The sequence below is a fragment of the Entelurus aequoreus genome, linkage group LG01 (genome assembly GCF_033978785.1).
Source record: "Entelurus aequoreus isolate RoL-2023_Sb linkage group LG01, RoL_Eaeq_v1.1, whole genome shotgun sequence".
Classification (NCBI taxonomy): domain Eukaryota; kingdom Metazoa; phylum Chordata; class Actinopteri; order Syngnathiformes; family Syngnathidae; genus Entelurus; species Entelurus aequoreus.
This window is the reverse complement of record NC_084731.1, coordinates 64,523,419-64,548,949: the sequence shown is the minus strand read 5'-3', so window position 1 is coordinate 64,548,949 and position 25,531 is coordinate 64,523,419. Positions and strand designations below refer to the sequence as shown.

Here is a 25,531-nt window from a genome sequence, read left to right as displayed (position 1 = left end):
CTCCATTGTTCATTAAACAAATTGCAAAAGATTCACCAACACAGATGTCCAGAATAATGTGGAATTTTGTCGAAGAAAACAAGAGGTTTCTGTATCGGGTTCGACGGGGTCCAACCACTTCCATGGATTCTGTGACGTCACGCGCATAAATCATATCCAAAGGAGTTTTTCAACCGGAAGTGTGGCGGGAATTTTAAAATTGCACTTTATAAGTTAACCCGGCCGTAATGGCATGTGTTTCAATGTTAAGATTTCATCATTGATATATAAACTATCAGACTGTGTGGTCGGTAGTAGTGGGTTTCAGTAGGCCTTTAAATGCTTCTACTGAGGTAGCATCTCTAATTGTTACAGGGAGGGCATTCCATAGTATTTTAACCCGAACAGAAAACGCTCTGTAGCCCGCAGACTTTTCTTGGGCTCTGGGAATCACTAATAAGCCGGAGTTCTTTGAACGCAGATTTCTTGCCGGGACATATGGTACAATACAGTCAGCAAGATAGGATGGAGCTAGACCGTGTAGTATTTTATACGTAAGTAGTAAAACCTTAAAGTCACATATTAAGTGCACAGGAAGCCAGTGCAGGTGAGCCAGTATAGGCGTAATATGATCAAACTTTCTTGTTCTTGTCAAAAGTCTAGCAGCCGCATTTTGTACCAACTGTAATCTTTTAATGCTAGACATAGGGAGACCCGAAAATAATACGTTACAGTAATCGAGACGAGACGTAACGAACGCATGGATAATGATCTCAGCGTCGCTAGTAGACAAAATGGAACACATTTTTGCGATATTACGGAGATGAAAGAAGGCCGTTTTAGTAACACTCTTAATGTGTGACTCAAACAAGAGAGTTGGGTCGAAGATAATACCCAGATTCTTTACCGAGTCGCTTTGTGTAATTGTTTGGTTGTCAAATGTTAAGGTGGTATTATTAAATAGATGCCAGTGTTGAGCAGGACCGATAATCAGCATTTCCGTTTTCTTAGCGTTGAGTTGCAAAAAGTTAGCGGACATCCATTGTTTAATTTCATTAAGACACGCCTCCAGCTGACTACAATCCGGCGTGTTGGTCAGCTTTAGGGGCATGTAGAGTTGGGTGTCATCAGCATAACAGTGAAAGCTAACACCGTATTTGCGTATGATGTCACCTAGCGGCAGCATATAAATGCTAAAGAGTGCAGGGCCAAGAACCGAACCCTGGGGGACTCCGCACGTTACCTTAGCATAGTCCGAGGTCACATTGTTATGGGAGACGCACTGCATCCTGTCAGTAAGATAAGAGTTAAACCAAGACCAGGCTAAGTCTGACATACCAATTCGTGTTTTGATACGCTCTAATAAAATATTATGATCGACGGTATCGAAAGCGGCGCTAAGATCAAGAAGCAGCAACATAGATGACGCATCAGAATCCATCGTTAGCAATAGATCATTAGTCATTTTTGCGAGGGCTGTCTCCGTAGAGTGATCTGCCCTGAAACCGGATTGAAAAGGTTCACAGAGATTGTTAGACGCTAAGTGTTCATTTAGCTGCTGTGCAACAATTTTTTCGAGGATTTTCGAGATAAACGGAAGGTGGGACACCGGCCGGTAGTTTACCATGAGGTCAGGATCGAGGTTAGGTCTTTTGAGTAGAGGATGAATAACCGCTTTTTTGAATGCTAGGGGAACAGTGCCAGAGAAAAGTGATAAGTTTATAATATTTACCACTGATGGACCTAATATTACAAAAACCTCCTTGATAAGTTTCTCAGGAAATGGGTCAAGTAAACATGTGGTTTGTTTTGTCCGATTTACACATCTTAACAATTCCTCTAATGTTATTTCATCAAAGAGAGAGAAACTATTTTGGAGGGCGGTATCCATCGTATATACAGTCGTATCTGTGTTAATAGAAGGTAAGACCTGTTCGGCTCGCATTTTCTCACTTTGTACCTTCGTATCAGTCAAGATCCTAACCCTACTTGTCAGTGACCTGCACCGTTGAGAAACTGCTACCAAGACGTTTCTTTAAAACATTCGCACTTTTGTTTAGTTGAGCTTGAATCGTTCATCTTAAACATTCCGGCGCGGGCCAGATTTGTTTTCAAACAAAGGCGTTTAAAACTCGAGATGTCCCTCCCTCCTCTCCCTCTCTCTGTGGGTGGTATGGCGAGTGATGTTCACACGAGTAAGACCATGACTGAGATTTAGTAAGGGGAGCTTTGCGAGAATCCAGGTCACACCCAGGCAGCCAAGGGAGTTGTCTTGGTATTTTTCCGCATAACAGGCTTCAAAAATTTCCCCAGATATGCCGAAAAATTGGACCTTATAGAAGATTTATCTTCTGAGCTTTACCAACAAAGTATTGAGTCACCATAGCTCAACTACAAATGGGCAATACCAAGTATGTGCATAGGATTAACTATTCAGTGGTCTTAGAATGCAGCTGAGATAGGCTCCAGCGACCCCCCGTGACCCCGAAAGGGACAAGTGGTAGAAAATGGATGGATGGATGGTCTTAGTACAGTAAGTACGCTTAAAGGCCTACTGAAATGCGATTTTCTTATTCAAACGGTGATAGCAGGTCCATTCTATGTGTCATACTTGATCATTTCGCGATATTGCCATATTTTTGCTGAAAGGATTTAGTAGAGAACATCGACGATAAAGTTCACAACTTTTGGTCGCTGATAAAAAAGCCTTGCCTGTACCGGAAGTAGCGTGACGTCACAGGTTGTGGAGCTCCTCACATCTGCACATTGTTTACAATCATGGCCACCAGCAGCGAGAGCGATTCGGACCGAGAAAGCGACGATTTCCCCATTAATTTGAGCGGGGATGAAAGATTTGTGGATGAGGAAAGTGAGAGTGAAGGACTAGAGGGCAGTGGAAGCGATTCAGATAGGGAAGATGCTGTGAGAGGCGGGTGGGACCTGTATTCAGGTGGGAAGGACTAAAACAGTAAATAAACACAAGACATATATATACTCTATTAGCCACAACACAACCAGGCTTATATTTAATATGCCACAAATTAATCTCGCATAACAAACTCCTCCCCCCTCCCGTCCATATAACCCGCCAATACAAATCAAACACCCGCACAACACACTCAATCCCACAGCCCAAAGTACCAAATCTATGTTGGAGTCCAATAGTATCGTCTCCCAAAAAAGGCCAAACCAAGACGATAAGTTTGGCTGGTGTTCTGAGAAAATGTGCTACCCATAAACTTAATTCTTACTGTACTTACCGTCACAGAGTTTTCAGTAAATCAATGACTTGCAGTTCAGTAAAACATTTACAAAATTGCATTTGTATCCAAATATTACAGTGTTTTCTTGAGCACATTTTATTTGTGCAAGCAAATAATAACCTGTGATTAATCATAATTAATGGATGCAATAATCGTGGTTTTTGGATGCATTTTTAGAGTGATTGACAGGCGAAATGGAACACTCCCATTAGCACCATTGCTAGCCACCTAGAGCAGGGATGACAAACTGGTTGTCATTGAGGGCCACATCACAGTTATGGCTGCCATCAGAGGGCCGATTTTAACAGTGAATAATGTATGAATTTGCCTCTGGATTTCATTATTAATTATATACATTGTTTTAAGTAGACTGTCCATTTTACAGTAAAAACTTTACATTTACAACATTTTACTGTAAAATATAGCGTGTTTTTTTTTATTGTTTTACAACATTTTACGGTAAATATAAAAACAGTACCACTGTTTAGTTTTTTACGTAAAAATCTGGCAGCTAAGTTGCCAGAATTTTAGTGTTAAATTGACATTGGTTTTTACAACATGATATTGTTCATGGAAAAACAGTACAAGTTCTTTTTTTTTATTCTGGCAACTTAGCTGCCAGATTTACTACCGTAAAAACAAATGTAGCGTCTTTCCATTTACAGTAATACACCGTTAAAAACAACAACCCTAGATTTTACAACAGAATTTTAACGCAAAAAACAGTAGTCGTTTTTTTCAATTTACAGTAATATGCTGTAAAGAACAACGCAACATTTATTGTCATTTTTATTAATTTGGTAGGTAGTTTGCTGTAAAGTTAAGTATTTTTATTTCAACAAAAACATGTTTGGGAAGTATGATAATATACTGTAATATTTGTTGCAATATTGGATACTATTAAAGTTTAAAAGGGTATGCAATTTCAAGCAGTACATATATTTTTTCTGTTAAATTGGAAAAAAATCAATGACGTTTAGTGAGAAAATATGAAGTGCTTTATTGACACATATCATTTCCAGGTGTTTGCGGGCCAGATAAAATGATGTGGCGGGCCAGATCTGGCCCCCGGGTCTTGACTTTGACACATTTGACCTACAACGAGCCGACTATTACAAATTGGTCGGCTAATTTGGAGTAGTCGATCATTTGTAATAATTATTCACGATTAATCACAGTTCAAGAGTGTGATTAACCTGATTTTAAGAGATGAATCACTTAAAGGTGTCGTTTGCAAAAAAAATATAACACCGGCTAGTTTATGTTACCATTACCGGTTCAACAGAACACATTTTGTTTGACAATTGTCAATATTTTTCACAATCACAAAGTTTATAAAATAGAACATTTTACCAGCCCGAATAAAAATGATTGGTGTTTACGGCGCTCACTCTACCGGGCTCGTCAACACGAACAATAACAGCTAACGCCAGCTATCCAAATTACTATTATGAGCCAACGTCCAAAGCGAAAGCCCGCGCATGTGTTACGTACATACATGATTACGTCTTTACGTACAAGAAGTCGTAAGTGGGTGGGATACTCTGTGTAAAACAGTGTTTTTCAACTGGTGTACCGTGAGATACAGTCTGGTGTGGCGTGGGAGATTATGTAATTTCACCTATTTGGGTTAAAAATATATTTTGCAAACCAGTAATTATAATCCGCAAATGTGCCGTTGTTGAGCGTCTGCGCTGTCTAGAGCTCGGCATGTCAGTAGGTAGCAGCAGGTAGCTAATTGCTTTGTAGATATCGGAAACAGCGGGAGGCAGTGTGCAGGTAAAATTATATCTAACGCTTAAACCAAAAATAAACAAAAGGCGAGTGCCGCTAAGAAAAGGCATTGAAGCTTAGGGATGACTAGGCTAAACGAAGCTAAAACTGAACTGGCTGCAAAGTAAACAAAAACAGAATGCTGGATGACAGCAAAGACTTACGGCGTGTGGAGCAGCAGACGGCGTCCACAAAGTACGTCCATACATGACATGACAATCAACAACAAAACAGGAGCGCAAGACAAGAACTAAAACACTACACAGGAAAACAGCAAAAACTTCAAAATAAGTTCCGGTATGATATGACAGGTGGTGACAGTACTCTGAGACAAGAGCTATATAGATGCATGCTTGGTTATGGTTTGAATTCATATCGAAAATTGCGAGAACGACTTTTTATTGTCAATATCGGCTGCTGAGTTTAATTTTTTAAATGTTTTCTGCTGGTGGTGTGCCTCTGGATTTTTTTCAATGAAAAAAATGTGCATCGCCTCAGAAAATAAATACATTGGAAAGTTAGCGCCCTCTGGGAATCTGTGTAAATGTTGCAAACAGCCCAAAAAAACACATCACATGTTTGGTATTTTCTGTTTACTGTGGAAGTTGATTGAGAGAAATAAGATTCCAACATGTGTTGATGCCGATGAAAAGTGAAGTTCTGTATTTTGTGTTTGGCTTTGAGGTATTGTCTAATAAATGCAGATGCAACTGAGAAGATGGAGAAAAAACCCTCTTGTATTATGGAGTAACAGGCAAAACATGACGGCTAAATTCAGCCAAAAATGCAGTGAAAAGAGGAGAGAGTCTGCCTTCGTCCCCTGAGGGAGTGTGGAGGAGGACAGCTGACATCCTGCTCCTTTTAAAGAAACCCTCTTCTGGGTAAAGTAGTTGACTTTTTTTTTTGTCGAAGCAAAGACCCTTGGCCTAGTTAGCAATCTCTGCTTCAAATGCTTTGGAGCAGAGATTGCAGGGGACGCATATATATATATATATATATATATATATATATATATATATATATATATATATATATATATATATATATACAATAATAAACATATGTTTCATGTACCCTAAGATTTTTTGTTCAAATAAGGACAATAATGACATTTTTTTGTGGTATTTAGAAAAGTATCAAAATACATTTTTCGAACTATTGGTATGGAGACAACCCTACATATATATATATATATATATATATATATATATATATATATATATATATATATATATATATATATATATATATATATATATATATATATATATATATATATATATATATATATATATATATATATATATATATATATATATATATATATATATATTGTTCTGTATGATGTATATATATATATATATATATATATATATATATATATATATATATATATATATATATATATATATATATATATATATATATATATATATATATATATATATTGTTCTGTATGATGTAGGGTTGTCTCCATACCAATAGTTCGAAAAATGTATTTTGATACTTTTCTAAATACCACAAAAAAATGTCATTATTGTCCTTATTTGAACAAAAAATCTTAGGGTACATGAAACATATGTTTATTATTGTAATTTAGTCCTTAAATAAAATAGTGAACGTACTAGACAACTTGTCTTTTAGTAGTAAATAAACAAACAAAGACTCCTAATTAGTCTGCTGACGTATGCAGTAACATATTGTGTCATTTATCCACCTATTATTTTGTCTACATTATGCGGGACAAGCTGTAAAAATTGATTATTAATCCACTTGTTCATTTACTGTTAATATCTGCTTATTTTCTGTTTTAACATGTTCTATCTACACGTCTGTTAAAATGTAATAATCACTTATTCTTCTCTTCTTTGATACTTTACATTAGTTTTGGATGATACCACACATTTAGGTATCGATCCGATACCAAGTAGTTACAGGATCATACATTGGTCATATTCAAAGTCCTCATGTGTCCAGGGACGTATTTCCTGAGTTTATTAACATAATATGAATTCAAAAAAAGGAAAAAAGATTTTGTGACGATAAAAAATATTGACGTAATCATAGTAGTATCGAGTAGATACGCTCTTGTACTTGGGATCATTACAGAGGATGTCAGGTGTAGACCCACCCATGGCATTTGTTTACATTGTGACGCCGGTGAGCTATTGTATCCTCCTACGGTGTGTAGTGAAGCATGTTTAGCTATTCCTCATCCTCCAGTGATAATGATACTTGTAAGAAACTTACTTTGTCGCCATGGAGGCCAGAATTAGTGATTTAGAAGTAGCCGTTAGCCGCTAGCTAGCTAGCCATGTCTTAAAGCACCTCTTCCTGAGGGTGTTTCAGTGTTATAACTTCACCTTTATCTTTACTTTTTACACCAAAATGCGTCCATTCTCCCTTTTCTGTCTACACACTGTGTCTGCTTGTAAGTACTCTGTGTGTGCGCGCTGCCGAACATGCTCCTCTGCTCGTAAAACCAGCAATGTCACGACGTGACGAAGCGCAGTCATGCCCGTTAAAAATGATTTTGTTTTTTTGGAAAAAGGGGAACCGGTACTTTTCAAACAGAGTATAGTACCGTTTTTGATTAATTAGTACCGCGATACTATACTAGTACCGGTATACCTTACAACCCTACCATACTGTAAACACACAGTAAACATTATTAGGTCTATTTAGACTAACGTGTAACATAAATAACCAATGTTTTGGCCTATAAAAAAACAACAATCTAGCACATGTGCTGTGTTTAGTTTCATGTTAAAAACAAAGTTACTTCTCCCAGTTCACTCCCAGTGACTTCTATCCTGCCCTTTATCTTGTTTGCAGGGATTGTCAAAATGCTGGACAAATTCCACAGCCGCCTCCTCTACACATTGACACTAGAGGGGGGGATTCCCTCTCTGCCCACTAGCACCATGCAGTGTGAGGCAGCTACACAGAGGTCATTGTGTCACCTGACTTGACATTTGCAATCAAGGCTCAGCCTGCCTTTGTCTTGGGGGCCATTGAAGGCCTCCCTGGGACCTTTGTTCCCCCACAGCGCCCCTGGCTGTGGGTCAGAGTAGCAGACTGGAGCCACAGTCTAAACAAGTTCTCAAAGCTTGGAAAAGGTAAAGCTGGTCTACTGTGATTGCAAAGATTAGCTGAATGGACGCTGGCCTTGAGACATTTGCACGTGTCAGCACTTTTTGTCAACTCAGAAGTTGTTGTGAGAAAGGGACTGTGATGTCATGTTGGAAGAAATGACGGTTGAGATAGTCAGGTAAAATAGACCCACAACTAACTATTGTGGTCATGTATATTCCTAAACCCCAACTCCAAACTAATCCTAACCCTAATTTATTTTTAGCAGTCATTTTTTTAAAATGTATCTCCAGCTTCACTTCCGTTGTTGTCACCCTTGTGGGCACGTCTTTAAGTGGGCTAGGGTTGTACGGTATACAGGTACTAGTATAGTACCGCAGTACTAATGAATCAAAAACAGTATTATACCGCCTCTAAAAAGTACAAGTTCCACCCTCCCCTTTTTTTTTTTTTTTAACGGGCATGACGGTGCCTCGTGACATTGCTGGTTTTACGAGCAGAGAAGCATGTTCGGCAGCGCACACACACAGAGTACTTACAAGCAGACACAGTGTGTAAACAGAAAAGGTAGAATGGACGCATTTTGGTGGAAAAAGTAAAGATAAAGGTGAAGTTATAACACTGAAACTTTTTTTTAGAAATGGCTAACTAGCTGGCGATTAACATCCAGCCGCAGGCAGTGTTTTAGTTACTTCTAAATTACTAATCCTTGTCTCCATAGCGACAAATAAAGTAAGTTTCTTACGAGTAGCATTATCACTGGAGGAGGAGGAATAGCTAAACATGCTTCACTACACACCGTAGGAGGATACAATAGCTCACCGGCGTCACAATGTAAACAAATGCCATGGGTGGATCTACACCTGACATCCACTGTAATGATACCAAGCACAAGAGCGTATCTAGTCGTTACTACTATGATTACATTGATATTTTTTAGCATCACAAAATCTTTTTTAGTTTTTTTTTAATTCATATTAAGTTTATAAACTCAGTAAATATGTCCCTGGACACATGAGGACTTTGATAATGACCAATGTATGATCCTGTAACTACTTGGTATCGGATCGATACCTAAATGTGTGGTATCATCCAAAACTAATGTAAAGTATCAAAGAAGAGAAGAATAAGTGATTATTACATTTTAACAGAAGTGTAGATAGAACATGTTAAAACAGAAAATAAGCAGATATTAACAGTAAATGAACAAGTAGATTAATAATCCATTTGTACAGTTTGTCCCTCATAATGTAGACAAAATAATAGGTAGATAAATGACACAATATGTTACTGCATACGTCAGCAGACTAATTAGGAGTCTTTGTTTGTTTACTTGCCCTTTGAGACACTTGTGATTTAGGGCTATATAAATAAACATTGATTGATTGATTGACTTACTACTAAAAGACAAGTTGTCTAGTATGTTCACTATTTTATTTAAGAACTAAATTACAATAATAAACATATGTTTCATGTACCCTAAGATTTTTTTATTCAAATAAAGACTATAATAACATTTTGTGTGGTGCCCTTTATTTAGAAAAATTAGTTTGTTCACAGTATTTAAACAATAAACGCCAGATAATGTCTGCTAATAGGTGCCATTTTGCGGTCCTTATATACACACCATAATAATACTCGTATGTTGAAGTACTGTACGTCTGACTATGGTAGCCGTAATGCTCCGACAATCTATCAAAAAGTTGTTTTTGCATTATATTGCAAAACAAAACACCATATATGTCTGCTAATAGGTGCCATTTTGTGGTCCTTATACACACACCATAAAAATACCCGTATGTTGAAGCACAGTACGTCTGACTATGGGAGCCATAATGTTCCAACAATACTTCAAGCGGTGCGACTTTGTAGCTTACCAAAGTCGTACTAAAACATTTTGACAGATTTTTGAGCGCCTTATAGTCCGAAAACTGTGCACTACTAGGGTGGATTCTTATGTTGGTCTTTGAGTAGACCTGAAGGAAACGGCAACCGTGTGATTCTTTTACTTGCCACTTTGGTGATCACCCTTCTAAGGACATGTCTAACCCCTTAAACGACTAATTATTTAGCCTAAGCCCTGTTTCAGCCACACTAAACCAGCGTTTAAGGTCCCCCTCCTCAGACACATTTTTACACGGGTAAGTCAGACGTGTAATTCTTGAATCTCCGGCACTTAGCTTTGTATGGACTCATTGATCCTTTACAAAGTGAGTTCGGAGAGGAAGTGACGCCAGAAAGACCGCGCCCACACAGGAAGAGACATCAGAAAGAACGCGCCGTAGTCACCTTCCAGTGACGTGCGGTGAGGTTCATGGCTGGTGAGGCACTGACTTCATCACAGTCAGATTTACAAACATATGAACCCCAAAGAGTATCTTATTCACCATGTGATTGGCAGCAGTTAACGGGTTATGTTTAAAAGCTCATACCAGCATTCTTCCCTGCTTGGCACTCAGCATCAAGGGTTGGAATTGGGGGTTAAATCACCAAAAATGATTCCCGGGCGCGGCGCCACTGCTGCCCACTGCTCCCCTCCCCTCCCAGGGGGTGAACAAGGGGATGGGTCAAATGCAGAGGACAAATTTCACCACACCTAGTGTGTGTGTGACAATCATTGGTACTTTAACTTAACTTTAACTTTACACATACAAACGGTAGCACACAAAAAGCACATTTAATAAAAAAAAAACGTTATTATGGTCTTACCTTTACTTATAAATGAAGTCCATGCGCCGCTTTTGTGCTGGATTAATGCACCCCCTGACGGGAGTGTTATATCAACCAAAGCCCACACTTAAACTTTCCACGTGCAAGATTGAGTCTATTTAAAAAAGTTATTTATAAGAAGCCAAAAAGTGCAAAAACAATAATGTTCATGTTGGAGGAGTTGTGAATGAATGAAATATGAAATCTGTGCTGCAGTCTGCAGGTGTACCTAATGTTGTGGCCCTGCGGTCATTCACAACTCCAACACGAACATTATTGTTTTTGCACTTTTTGGCTTCTTATTAAATAACTTTTTTAAATAGTGTAACCGAGGGTTTATAAATGTCGCCTATACTGTATGAAACTACAAAATAATAAACACGGAGGCTCCAGTTTACACGAGGACCACTTTATTTACCTTCTTTCAAAAATCTCTGCTCCACTCCAACGTGTCATCACTTCCGCTCTTAGCGCCTTCAAAATAAGAGCGCATGGCATATGCTGTATAACAGCGTATAACAGGAATTAACATCACAAAGAGGAAAGCCCATAAAAATAGGTTACAATAGATTAAATCTTGCACGTGGAAAGTTTAAGTGTGGGCTTTGGTTGATATAACATGGACCCCCCTCTCCCCCGTTTTCTACGGCGGAGGTGCACCGGCACAAGGAGGCGGGATTACTGCGAGGCGAGCCTCAGCCAGTGTGTCTTGAAGACACTGTCTTTGCAGCAGTTTTATGATCGCTCAGCATCGGTAGGTTGTGAGTTCAAATCCCGGCCGGGTCATACCAAAGACTATAAAAATGGGACCCATTACCTCCCTGCTTGGCACTCAGCATCAAGGGTTGGAATTGGGGGTTAAATCACCAAAAATGATTCCCGGGCGCGGCTACGCTGCTGCCCACTGCTCCCCTCACCTCCCAGGGGGTGATCAAGGGGATGGGTCAAATGCAGAGGACAAATTTCACCACACCTAGTGTGTGTGTGACAATCATTGGTACTTTAACTTTAACTTTAACTTAACACAAGAAATATGTTACACACATACAGTTGTTGACAAAATACACTGTACATTATATACCTCAGCTAACTAAACTATGGAAATGTATAATCTAGTTCATATAGCAATACGGTCTCACTGCACAGCAGGCCAGCAGTTAGCCGAGTCCGCAATCCATGTTGAGGCACAACGCAGTGACATGCCTCAACTGGCTGCTGATCACTGCACCGTCTCTTCTCAGTATTTGAAAGGCAAATGTGAAAATTCAGAGATTTTGAATAAATATAATCTAAAACTGGTGAAGTTAAATGGAAAATAACTTTATAGTATAATCACGGGATACATATAACAATTAAAAAAAATTGTTTTTCTTTTTACTTTTTTTTCTTTCCATGATGGCAGGTGAGGCCCCGCCTCCCCTGCCTCTAGTGACTGCACGTCACTGTCACCTTCATAACAAAGATACAGTTAAAGTACCCATGATTGTAACACACACACACTAGGTGTGGCGAAACTATTCTCTGCATTTGACCCATCACCCTTGATCACCCCCTGGGAGGTAAGGGGAGCAGTGAGCAGCAGCAGTGGCCGTGCCCGGGAATCATTTTTGGTGATTTAACCCCCAATTCCAACCCTTGATGCTGAGTGCCAAGCAGGGAGGTAATGGCTCCCATTTTTTATAGTCTTTGGTATGACTTGACCGGGGTTTGAACTCACGACCTACCGATCTCAGGGCGGACACTCTAACCACTAGGCCACTGAGTAGGTTGGATGGAGGCGGATCACCAAGACATGCCCGTGTTTCTACATCTTTTACATGTACAGGCGCTTTTAGAAATCACAAATCAATACCTTAAGAGAAGGCAACGGGCGATTGCAGCTATTAGGGGTACAACACTTCTCAGACGGCAAGAGAACTTTCTAATGTCCGGGTCAGCTGTGAGTCTATTTACCAAAAAACTTGGTCCCTTCCTCCCGTGGATGTGATACAGCCAGTGTGTGTCTACAAATATTGCTTTATGGATGTGACTGTGAAATGTCCAGGCAGCGTGCGTAATGCCCGCATCTTCGCTAACTCCGCCATTAGCGCGCAGCTGAGAGATGGAACCACCCACTCGTGTCCCAAACAACTGCTGGAAGATGAAGATCCGGGCCCTGTTTTTATTTTGGGAGACCCAGCTTATACCCTGACGCCATATCTCAAGAAAGAATACCCTGTCTGTAACTGAGCTACTGTGTGGAACAATTTCCCTGGTGGATCATTAAAGTTTGTCTATGTCTAAGTCTAAGTCTAAATCTTAAATGGTGGCATTGTTGTGTGAGGACACGGATAGGGTTAGGTGTGATTTACCCTGGATAACCTAAGTACGTCAGTGTCCGCAGGTTTCGCACGCTCCCCCAATAAAAGGACATTTCAGCCGATAGGACAGGCCATTGAAGCCCCCTGGGACAGTTTATTCCCCCTTATAAATTGCCTTCTGGGTGTTCGGTATGGGTGTGGTTTTTTAGGTTATTCTTTCACTAGGAAAAAATGCCGTAAAAATAGTAAAAAAAGTTATTTTTGCTTGTAATGAGCAAAAAAAAATCTGCCAATAGAACAATTCAAAATAGTTTTGGGAAGGTTTTTGGAAATAAGACATTACATTTACGCTTCAAAGCTTAAAAGGGATTAAAAAGTAAAACTTATTACAAGCTATACTTACCAGTATTGTGAAGTTTTGTCTCATAACAAACTTGCGATGCTCAAAAGTCGTATTTTTACCCCGAGAAGATCTATTGATAGCTAAAGATTTGGATAGCTAATGTTAGCTATCCTTGAATCTATGTACTGTCATAACAACAACATGCACACGCATTAGCTTTGTGTGTTGTTAGCTAAAGACAGCAATCGGGATAGCTAACGCTAGCTATTATTGAATATATGTTCTGTCATAACAACAACAATCATGCGCATTAGCTTTGTGTGTTGTTAGCGAAAGACAGAGATTTGGATAGCTAAAATTAGCTATCCTTGAATACTGTCATAGCAACAACATGCACACACATTTGCTTTGTGTGTTGTTAGCTAAAGATAGAGATTTGGATAGCAAACATTAGCTAATCTTGAATGTATGTATTGTCATAACAACAACATGCACGTGCATAAGCTTTGTCTGTTATTAGCTAAAAATAGAGATTTGGATAGCGAATGTTAGCCATCCTTCACTGTATCCACTGTCACAACAACATGTATGCACATTGGCTTTGATCTGTTGATCTGTCTAAAGAAAGTGATTTGGACAGCTAACGTTAGCTATTATTCAATGTATAGCCAATCGTAACAACGACATGCACACGCATTAGCAAATGTTAGCTATCATTGAATGTGTATTTTATCGTAACAACAACATGACTACATATCGTTTGTTGCTTTTGTGTATGTGCACGCTCTCCCTGAGTGTACGTGTGTACCAGTCAGGGTGCGTGACAGCCTCAACACAATAGTTATTCATTATAATTAGTAATTGTTAGGTCGAACGGAGAACATTCAGTTAACAGACAGTTGCGATAGCCAATCAGATCACCAGTTGTTGACAGTAGCCCATCTAGGTAGCCTTACGTTAACGTGACTGTGATTGGATATTCACTTGTCACTCCCAAGTATCCAATCACAAGTTGTGATTTACGAAAGCAGAAAGTGGCACCGGAGCCATACCCGGCCAGCTGAGAAATCAGTGGTACTCACTTTTTTTAACCAACAAAGAAGCAGAGCAAAATGTTGATTAGGTGGCAGATATATATTTGCAAGGGCATTTTCAAGAAGGATATTTGAAGAGAGACTTCATCTTGTGAGACGAAGTCGGGCGACCCCGGAAAGTAGCTCAGCTGTCCTGGTGGCGAGATGGTTTGCCTGCCACTTCCACTCCAATCAATGAGCGGTACCACTGGCTTTACAAATTGGGAGTTCAAATATATTTTTTCACATTCAATATGTTTTTTACAATTATTTTAGATTTGACAGTACCACGTCCGATGCGGGTTTATTGATTTTAAAATGTGCCAAAAAATAGCCCGTTTTGTAGACTAGTGACAATTTGAGGTGATTCAATGCTCACACACGTGAGTTTATGTTGAGTATTTTTCAAGTCGTGGTCATGTGGTGATATAAATGATGATATTTTAGTCTTACGTTGAACGTGACTGTGATTGGATACTCACTTGTCACTCCCAAGTATCCAATCACAAGTTGTGATTGGATACCCGGCCAGCAGAGAAATCAGCGGTACTCACTTTTTTTAACCAACAAAGAAGCAGAGCAAAATGCTGATTAGGTGGCAGATATATATTTGCAAGGGCCTTTTCAAAAAGGATATTAGAAGAGAGACTTCATCTTGTGAGACGAGGTCAGCCGACCCCGGAAACTAGCTCAGCTGTCCTGGGGCCGTATTTATCAAGCGTCTTAGAGTGCCATTTTACACTTAAGTCCTGAGAATTTGCGAAATTTAGTCCTACTCTCAAACTTGAGAATAAAAGCTATTTATCAACTTTCTTAAGTCTAAGAATCACTCCTACTCTCCACGATATCTAAGAGACCTTCAGAGGTGTCCTAAGTGGTTAGGAGTTGCCAGCGGGGGATGGCACTGAGGCGAGAGAGACGTGCGCGAACGTTCAGGGAGCGGAAGGATGTCCTGGCTTTGTTTGATGACGAGCAACTGATCAAACGGTATCGTTTAGATAGAGCGGGTATTATTTTTGTCACAGATTTAATAAGGGGCGTCATCTCATCAGCAACATCACGCAGCAGAGCTTTCACAGCAGAACTAAAGGTCATCACAATGCTTCGATATCTCGCCACTGGGAAAATGCAACAGTGTAACGCTGATGATTTGGGGCCATCACAACCATCAGTAAGCAGAATTGTTACGGAAACAATAATGGTCCTTACTGCTCCTCACCTCGTCATGCGTTTCATTGACTTTCCAACTACACCCCGGATAATTCAGCAGAAGCAAACTGCATTCATGCAGGTAGCTGGTGACCGATGGCTGAAGGTTTGAGAGGCGATTAGTTGATTTGATATGTCTTCCCATGTCTGTTTTTTGTCATGGCTGGTAAGCGTTGGGCTGAACTTGCCTTTAATGATGACCTTCCTTTCCTCGACTAGCTCTACTAACAACAGTGTCTCCTCCTCTCGCCAGTTTGGTTTTCTTTTCAATTCCATGTTGATTTCTGCATGTGGCTGCAGTGGGCTAGTATATATAGAGCCACCCACACCAGTTTAAAATTAGTTGCCTAAGTAATGAATTGGAAAGAAAAGGAAACATTTATTTTTTATTCCTTGCTAATATTGTTTGTTTGTTTTGTATTATTTTGTAGTTTATTGTCAAAATATTTCTTTATTCTTAGACAAGGGATTCCCTTCCGTGATTGGTCATTTCTATGGACACAGAAATGACGTCACCTAAAATTCTGTTTACGGCACATAGTAATGTCGTAATTCAGCTCTGAGTGTGACACTTAAGATTAAGTCCTACACTTCGCTGAAAGTGTGAGTAAGACGCTTGATAACTAACTTTTAAGTGCAGCTTTCAGCGAAGAATTTCTTTACTCATTAGTCAACTCTTAGCAGACTTCTTAGGAGTAATTCTAAGAAGCTTGATAAATACGGCCCCTGGTGGCGAGATGGTTTTCCTGCCACTTCCACTCCAATCAACCAACTATGAGCGGTACCACTGGCTCAAATATATTTTTTCACACTCAATATGTTTTCTGCTATTATTTTACTTTTGACAGTACCACGCCCGATGCGGGGTTTATTGATTTTTAAATGTGCCAAAAAATAGCCCATTTTGTACACTAGTGACAAATTGATGTGATTCAATGCACAGCAGTGCACACCTGAGTTTATGTTGAGTATTTTTCAAGCCGTGGTCATGTGGCGACATAAATGATGGTATTTTGAGAGGTGAAGTGGGACTAAGTAAGACATCGCTGAAGGCCTAGGTGGGAAATGCACGGCCCGCCACTGCAAAAGCATATTTTCTTTCTTTTCAAGTCACACTTTCCAAAACCTTCCATTGTTCTAATGTGTTTTTGCTTCAGAAAACAAGAAGCTACTGTGATTAATCCCAGTCTCAATCCACATGATCACTTAAAGACGTTACTCTTCCTCCCCTGCTGGTTCCTATGCGAACGAGTGCCGCCTGCGAGGAAGTGTCAGTGGCCAGTGTGTGCGTGTTCCACTCTTGTTAATAACATCAACAGACAGGCGCTCCTTCACAGATGACAACTTCAATCCTTCTACGCGATAAATAGTCCGTCCAAGACTGTTGCCTCGTTCACGCTGAGATCCTGCCAAATTGCCTCAGCGGTGCCGAAATAACAGATCTAACGTTTATCTGCCTGCTTTTTTTCATGTAGTCTTCTCAAATATAGGACAAGCCCTCTCTTTCAAGACTTGTGTTTGGATAAATATCATTTAAAGTACCAGGATGGAAAAAGTTCTATGTTGAAGTAGTTATCATATATGTCTTATTTATACAGGAAGGAAATGATTCATATGGCCCCATTCAGAAGAAGAGGAGGGGTTCATCAACTCGCAATGCAGTTTGCTGGAAATAATGGACAGCGCTAGTGATATGCGATACCACTGATATTCTTTCCGATCCGATACCAAAACTGTGTAAATATACCGAATGTGTCTGCTGAAACTGAAAAAGTTGTGTTGATAAAATAATAATAATGCAGTTGGATTAATGACTTCCTGACAGACCGAAGACAGCACGTAAGGCTGGGGAAAATTGTCTCGGACAGTCGAACCACAAACACTGGTACTCCTCAGGGCTGTGTACTCTCCCCCTGGCTCTTCTCCCTGTATACAAACTGCTGCACCTCCAGTCACCAATCCGTAAAACTGCTCAAGTTTGCGGATGACACCACCCTCATCGGGCTCATCTCGAATGGCGATGAGTCCGCCTACAGGAGAGAGGTGGACCGGCTAACGTCCTGGTGCAGCCTCAACAACCTGGAGCTGAACGCCCAGAAAACAGTGGAGATGATCATGGACTTCAGGAAAGTCACAGCCCCACCATCCCCCCTCACCCTGATTGACTCTCCCACCCCCATCCCCATTGTGGACTCCTTCCGTTTCTTGGGCACCACCATCACCCAGGACCTCAAGTGGGAGCTGACCATCAGCTCCCTCATCAAGAAGGCCCAGCAGAGGATGTACTTCCTGCGGCAGCTGAGGAAACTTAAGGTGCCGACCGAGATGCTGGTGCAGTTTTACTCAGCCATCATAGAGTCCATCCTGACCTCCTCCATCACAGTGTGGTTCCCCGGCGCCACAGTCCAGGATAAGAATAGACTGCAACGCATCGTACGTGCTGCGGAGAAGGTGATTGGCTGCAAGCTCCCATCCCTCCAGGACTTGTTCTCCTCCAGGACCAGGAGGCGTGTGGGTCGGATCACAGCTGACTCTTCTCACCCTGGACACACACTATTCTCCCCTCTCCCCTCAGGCAGGAGACTACGCTCCATCCAGACCCACACCTCCCGCCACCTCGGCCATCAGGCAAATGAACAATAACTCTTAACAGCAGCTCCTTGAATTCCTTGAATCCCTTCTAAGTCTATCTTTTTTTTATTTATTTTTTTTATGTCCTGCCCAGCTTCTCGGGCAAATCATATAGCAGATGTAGATGCCCATATCGGCTGTTCAGATTTACTTTACAAAAGAGAAGTGTAAGATACTTCTCTTGTTGCCTTACTTGTATTTTGACTTTATTAAATGTATTTATATTATCATTTGGTGCAGCCGGGCCAGAGCAAGAGGGGATAGAAAGAGAGAAAAAGGAAGACAGAGGGGGGAATTGTGGGGACAAGAGGGGGATTAGACAGAGAGACAAAAACAACAACAGCTAACACAACAACAACAACAACAACAACAGAGCAACATCAGCAAATACGACATGTACAAATATGATGGTAAAAGTAATAGCAAATAAGCAGTTAGCAAAAATTTTAAAAAAAATACAGAACTGAGCATTATTACACTAAAAATGGAGCAATATGAATACCAATAGAAATAGTGCTATTGATAATAAACAATACCAGTACTTTACCTTTATTATCAACAATACAATTGTTCAAATGCAACAATACATATACGTAATGATAACTTGAGATACGAAAGAATGCAGAAAAATGGAGGGGAAGAAAGAGAAGCAACCTTAACCTTGTAGATTGTTATAGTAACAATAGGTTAAGCTTTGTCAGTGTGCCATGTGTTATACCCAGTTTACCCTAGGGCAACAACGTTAATGTATGTTTGATGAAACGTGATTATGTGCATGAGTGTATGTGTGCATATGTACTTGAATATGTACAGTATGTGTATGTGTGCTTGTACAGTGAATGTATATGTACAATATGTGTATATGTGTGTACAGCGAATGTATATGTACAGTATGTGTGTTTGAACAGTGAATGTATATGTACAGTATGTGTAAATGTGTGTTTGTACAGTGAATGTATATGTACAGTATATGTGTGTGTTTGTACAGTGAATGTATGTGTAGTATGTGTATGTGTGTGTTTGTACAGTGAGTGTATATGTACAGTATGTGTATATGTATGTTTTTACAGTGAATGTATATGTACAGTATGTGTATACAGTATGTTTGTATAATGAATGTGCGTGTGGATGTACGAACTTTGAGTGTGTAAATATGTACTGTATTTATTTGTATATGTATGTGGGAGCGTAGGTACCTATGTATGTCTGTATGTATGTGTGTGAGTATATGTGAATTTGCATGTACAATACATTTGACTCCCAGTGTGTGCGGGAGCCAGAGTACGGCCCCAGCCTCCCCGAGAACCCATCCCACAAACAGTAGGTGTGGTGCCCAGGGAACCAGGGGCCACGCCCCCACGCAGCCAAGCCGGACAGCGACAGGAACCCCAGAGCCTGGCCCACCGTGCCGCCCACAAGGGCCAGCAGCAGGCCGCAGACAGACGCACCCGGCAGAGGACAAGGCACGAGAAAAACAGGGGGCAGCCAGACCCCGAGCCAGCGAGAGACCACACCCCACACGGACAGAAAGGCGGGACGCCCCGCCCGAGGGGCCCGGAGACCCCCCGCAACCGGACGGGAAGACCGCCCCCGCCCCACCGGCAACAGGGCCCCCACGAGCCCCCCCACCCCCACCCCCGGAGAGCGCGGCGAGGCCAGCCCACGGCCACCCCACCCAAGCCGGCCGCCACAGGACCACCCAGCACGGGGCCACAGGAACCACCCACCCCACCCGCAGGGACCCCAACGATGGAGATGGAACAACCAGCAACCGCCCCGCCGAGTCCCCCCCCCTGAGGTAGGGGAATAAATAAATAAAATAAATAAATACATAATAATAATAATAATAATATTAATAAAATATATTAAAAAAAAGAAATAAATAAATAAATAATTAAATCTATTTATAAAAAAATAAAAAATAAATAAATAAATAAATAATTAAAAGAAGATCACAGACATGCTGACACACAAGGTCGCTACCCCAACAACTGGCCGACTCGCAGCACCTCGGAATACCCTGCAGCACCAAGCCACCACAGTAGACGCAGGGGCCAGACCCAGCAGGCCCCAACCAAGACGGGCACCCGGAAGGGATGGACGGCGGGACCCAGGAGCTCCAGACACGCAGTCCGGATGCAGTAGCCTGAGGCACCGACCCCCACCCGACAGGCAGGCCCAGAACGTACCCCCAGAAATATACATACATATATATATACATACACATAAACATACACATGTACACATACACACACATACACATGCATACACATACACATATATATACATACATACATACATACATACATACATACATACATACGGGGTTACCCACATATGTGGTCCTCTCCAAGGTTTCTCATAGTCATTCACATTGACGTCCCACGTCTAAGTCTATCTGATAGCTCAGTCACAGCTCTTTTTATACCAAATATGTGTTATATGTGTTTTATGTCGCACGTTTGCACCAAGAAAAATTCCTAGTTTGTGAACCCGTTCTCAAACAATGGCAATAAAACTATTCTGATTCTGATTCTGATAATATAATAATATTTTTAACATAAAAACAAAAGTCAAAATGTAAGAAAAACTAGCAAATAATCGGAATGTAATGAGAAAAAGCTGAAAAAATAATAACTAACAATAATCAATAATAATATACTTAATCAGCTATAACACACAGGCAGCACGGTGGAAGAGGGGTTAGTGCGTCTGCCTCACAATACGAAGGTCCTGAGTAGTCGTGAGCCTCGGGATCTTTCTGTGTGGAGTTTGCATGTTCTCCCCGTGACTGCGTGGGTTCCCTCCGGGTACTCCGGCTTCCTCCCACCTCCAAAAACATGCACCTGGGGATAGGCTGATTGGCAACACTAAATTGGCCCTAGTGTGTGAATGTGGGTGTGAATGTTGTCTGTCTATCTGTGTTGGCCCTGCGATGAGGTGGCGACTTGTCCAGGGTGTACCCCGCCTCCCGCCCGATTGTAGCTGAGATAGGCTCCAGCGCCCCCCGCGACCCCGAAGGAATAAGCGGTAGAAAATGGATGGATGGAAGGGCTATAACACAACAATTTCTTTAAACATGTATTGTATCTATTTTTTAGCATTTTTTTTTTTTTTGTAAAAAAGTCGGACACCCCTGATCTAAAATATACTTAAAATATAAACAAAGTTTAGTTAGTTAGTTCATCAAGAAAATGAAATACCAACTTATGAAGTACCGGTAATCAATTTGAAAATAAATAAATATGTAACTTAACAATAATCGTTTTGTACAGGCAACATTTTTGACACACTAGATTATACACATTAGATACACATTAGATTCTAGTATTATCATTATTTCTAGTCTATTGTTACATCGGACAGAAAAAAACAGAAAAAATGTGAGAAAAAGGAGCAAAAAATGAGAAAAAGCTGAAAAAATTATAACAATAATCAATAATAATATACTTAATCGGCTATAACACAACAATTTCTTTAAACATATATTGTATCTATTTTTAGAATTTTTTTTTAAATAAAAAAGTCAGACACCCCTGATCTAAAATATACTTAAAATATAAACAAAGTTCAGTTAGTTAGTTAATCAAGAAAATGAAATACCAACTTATGAAGTAATCAATTTGAAAATAAATAAATATGTAACTTAACAATAATCATTTTGTACAGGCAACATTTTTGACACACTAGATTATACACATTAGATACACATTATATTATATTATTATTATTATTATTATTATTATTATTATTATTTCTAGTCTGTTCTTACATGGGACAGAAAAAAACAGTAAAAATGTAAGAATAAGGAACAAAAAATGAGAAAAAGCTGAAAAAATTATAACAATAATCAATGATAATATACTTAATCACCTATAACACAATGTTTTGTCTTCAAACATATATTGTATCTATATTTGATTTATTTTTTTTAATTAAAAAAAGACAGACACCCCTAATCTAAAATATTACAAGCTCCCTAAATAAAAATGAAACATATCTAAAATATAAACAAAGTTTAGTTAGTTAGGTAATTAAGAAAAGAAAATAATACCAACTTATGAAGTAATCAATTTGAAAACAAATAAATATGTAACTTAACAATAATTGTTTTGCACAGGCAACATTTTCGACACACTAGATTATACACATTAGATACACATTAGATTATATTATTATTATTATTATTATTATTATTTCTAGTCTATTCTTACATTGGACAGAAAAAAACAGTAAAAATGTAAGGAAAAGGAGCAAAAAATCAGAATGCAATGAGAAAAAGCTGAAAAAATTATAACAATAATCAATAATGATATACTTAATCAGCTATAACACAACGTTTTGTCTTTAAACATATCTTATATTTATTTTTTTATATTTTTTTAAATTAAAAAAAGTCAGACACCCCTGATCTAAAATATTACAAGCCACCAAAAAGAAAAGAAAATATACTTAAAATATAAACAAAGTTTAGTTAGTTAGGTAATTAAGAAAATAAAATAATACCAATTTATGAAGTAATCAATTTGAAAATAAATACATTTGCAACTTAACAATAATTGTTTTGTACAGGCAACATTTTTGACACACTAGATTATACACATTATATTATATTATTATCATTATTTCTAGTCTATTCTTACATGGGACAGAAAAAAACAGTAAAAATGTAAGAATAAGGAGCAAAAAATGAGAAAAAGCTGAAAAAATTATAACAATAATCAATAATAATATACTTAATCACCTATAACACAATGTTTTGTCTTCAAACATATATTGTATCTATATTTGATTCATTTTTTTTAATTAAAAAAAGACAGACACCCCTAATCTAAAATATTACAAGCTCCCAAAATGAAAATGAAACATATCTAAAATATAAACAAAGTTTAGTTAGTTAGGTAATTAAGAAAAGAAAATAATACCAACTTATGAAGTAATCAATTTGAAAATAAATAAATATGTAACTTAACAATAATTGTTTTGTACAGGCAACATTTTCGACACACTAGATTATACACATTAGATACACATTAGATCATATTATTATTATTATTATTATTTCTAGTCTATTCTTACATGGGACAGAAAAAAACAGTAAAAATGTAAGGAAAAGGAGCAAAAAATCAGAATGCAATGAGAAAAAGCTGAAAAAATTATAACAATAATCAATAATGATATACTTAATCAGCTATAACACAACGTTTTGTCTTTAAACATATCTTGTATTTATTGTTTTATATTTTTTAAATTAAAAAAAGTCAGACACCCCTGATCTAAAATATTACAAGCCACCAAAAAGAAAAGAACATATACTTAAAATATAAACAAAGTTTAGTTAGTTAGGTAATTAAGAAAATAAAATAATACCAATTTATGAAGTAATCAATTTGAAAATAAATACATTTGCAACTTAACAATAATTGTTTTGTACAGGCAACATTTTTGACACACTAGATTATACACATTATATTATATTATTATCATTATTTCTAGTCTATTCTTACATGGGACAGAAAAAAACAGTAAAAATGTAAGAATAAGGAGCAAAAAATGAGAAAAAGCTGAAAAAATTATAACAATAATCAATAATAATATACTTAATCACCTATAACACAACGTTTTGTCTTCAAACATATATTGTATCTATATTTGATTTTTTTTTTTTAATTAAAGAAAGACAGACACCCCTAATCTAAAATATTACAAGCTCCCAAAATGAAAATGAAACATATTTAAAATATAAACAAAGTTTAGTTAGTTAGGTAATTAAGAAAAGAAAATAATACCAACTTATGAAGTAATCAATTTGAAAATAAATAAATATGTAACTTAACAATAATTGTTTTGTACAGGCAACATTTTCGACACACTAGATTATACACATTAGATACACATTAGATTATATTATTATTATTATTATTATTTCTAGTCTATTCTTACATGGGACAGAAAAAAACAGCAAAAATGTAAGAAAAAGGAGCAAAAAATCAGAATGTAATGAGAAAAAGCTGAAAAATAATAACAATAATATACTTCATCAGCTATAACACAACGTTTTGTCTTTAAACATATATTGTATCTATTGTATTTTTTTTTTTTAATTAAAAAAAAGTCATACACCCCTGATCTAAAATATTACAAGTTAGTCACTAGTTAGGTAATTAATAAAATAAAATAATACCAACTTATGAAGTAATCAATTTGAAAACAAATAAATAAAAAAGTTGTTTTGTACATTTTTGACACACTAGATTACGCCGTTACACAATCACGTTATTATCATTATTTATATTCTATTTGTACATGGGACAGAAAATAAAGTAAGAAAAAAGTACGAACAAAATCGGTATGTCATGAGAACAGCTGAAAAAAACAAACAAACAAAAAAGTATAGTACCTTTTTTTAATACATTAGTACCGCTGTACTATATTAGTACTGGTATACCGTACACGTGAAATATGTCATTTATTAACATCACATTTCAGTCTTCATTGTTCTCTTAAAATTAGTTTTCTGACTCCTCCACTGCTGGATGCTAACTTGCCCGACGTTTGAGACGCTCCCAGGTCACTGGTGTGTGACAGGAAGATAAGGTCTGACTCACATGCAGAAAACTTTATTTGGCTAGTAAGAACAAGCCCGAATATAAGAGGAAACAACTTTTTCCGGCTGTTTTATGTTTAAAACAGAAATATGTGTTTTCTTTATTTCCATAACTATTTACATTGTAGATTGTCACATCAAAACTACGAATGAACACATGTGGAGTTATGTACTTAACAAAAAAATAACTGAAAACATGTTTTATGTTCTAGTTTCTTCAAGCAACCGATGATCTTCTAGCATTAGTGTCCGCCCTGAGATCGGTAGGTCGTCAGTTCAAACCGCGGCCGAGTCATACCAAAGAATATAAAAAATGGGACCTGTTACCTTCCTGCTTGGCACTCAGCATCAAGGGTTGGAATTGGGGGTTAAATCACCAAAAAATTATTCCCCGGGCGCGGCCATCGCTGCTGCTCACTGCTCCCCTCACCTCCCAGGGGGTGAACATGGGGATGGGTCAAATGCAGAGGACAAATTTCACCACACCTAGTGTGTGTGTGACAATCATTGGTACTTTAACTTTAGGTGACGACCTCTTTGAAGCTCATGGA

At 38.5% G+C, this 25,531-nt stretch overlaps 1 protein-coding gene across 3 annotated transcripts in view; it reads right to left on the bottom strand.

Annotated features, from left to right (window-relative positions):
- The window catches only part of LOC133655818 (uncharacterized), a 134,186-nt gene that overhangs the window by 85,881 nt on the left and 22,774 nt on the right, over positions 1-25,531 (bottom strand). The gene's annotated exons all lie outside the window — the stretch shown is intronic.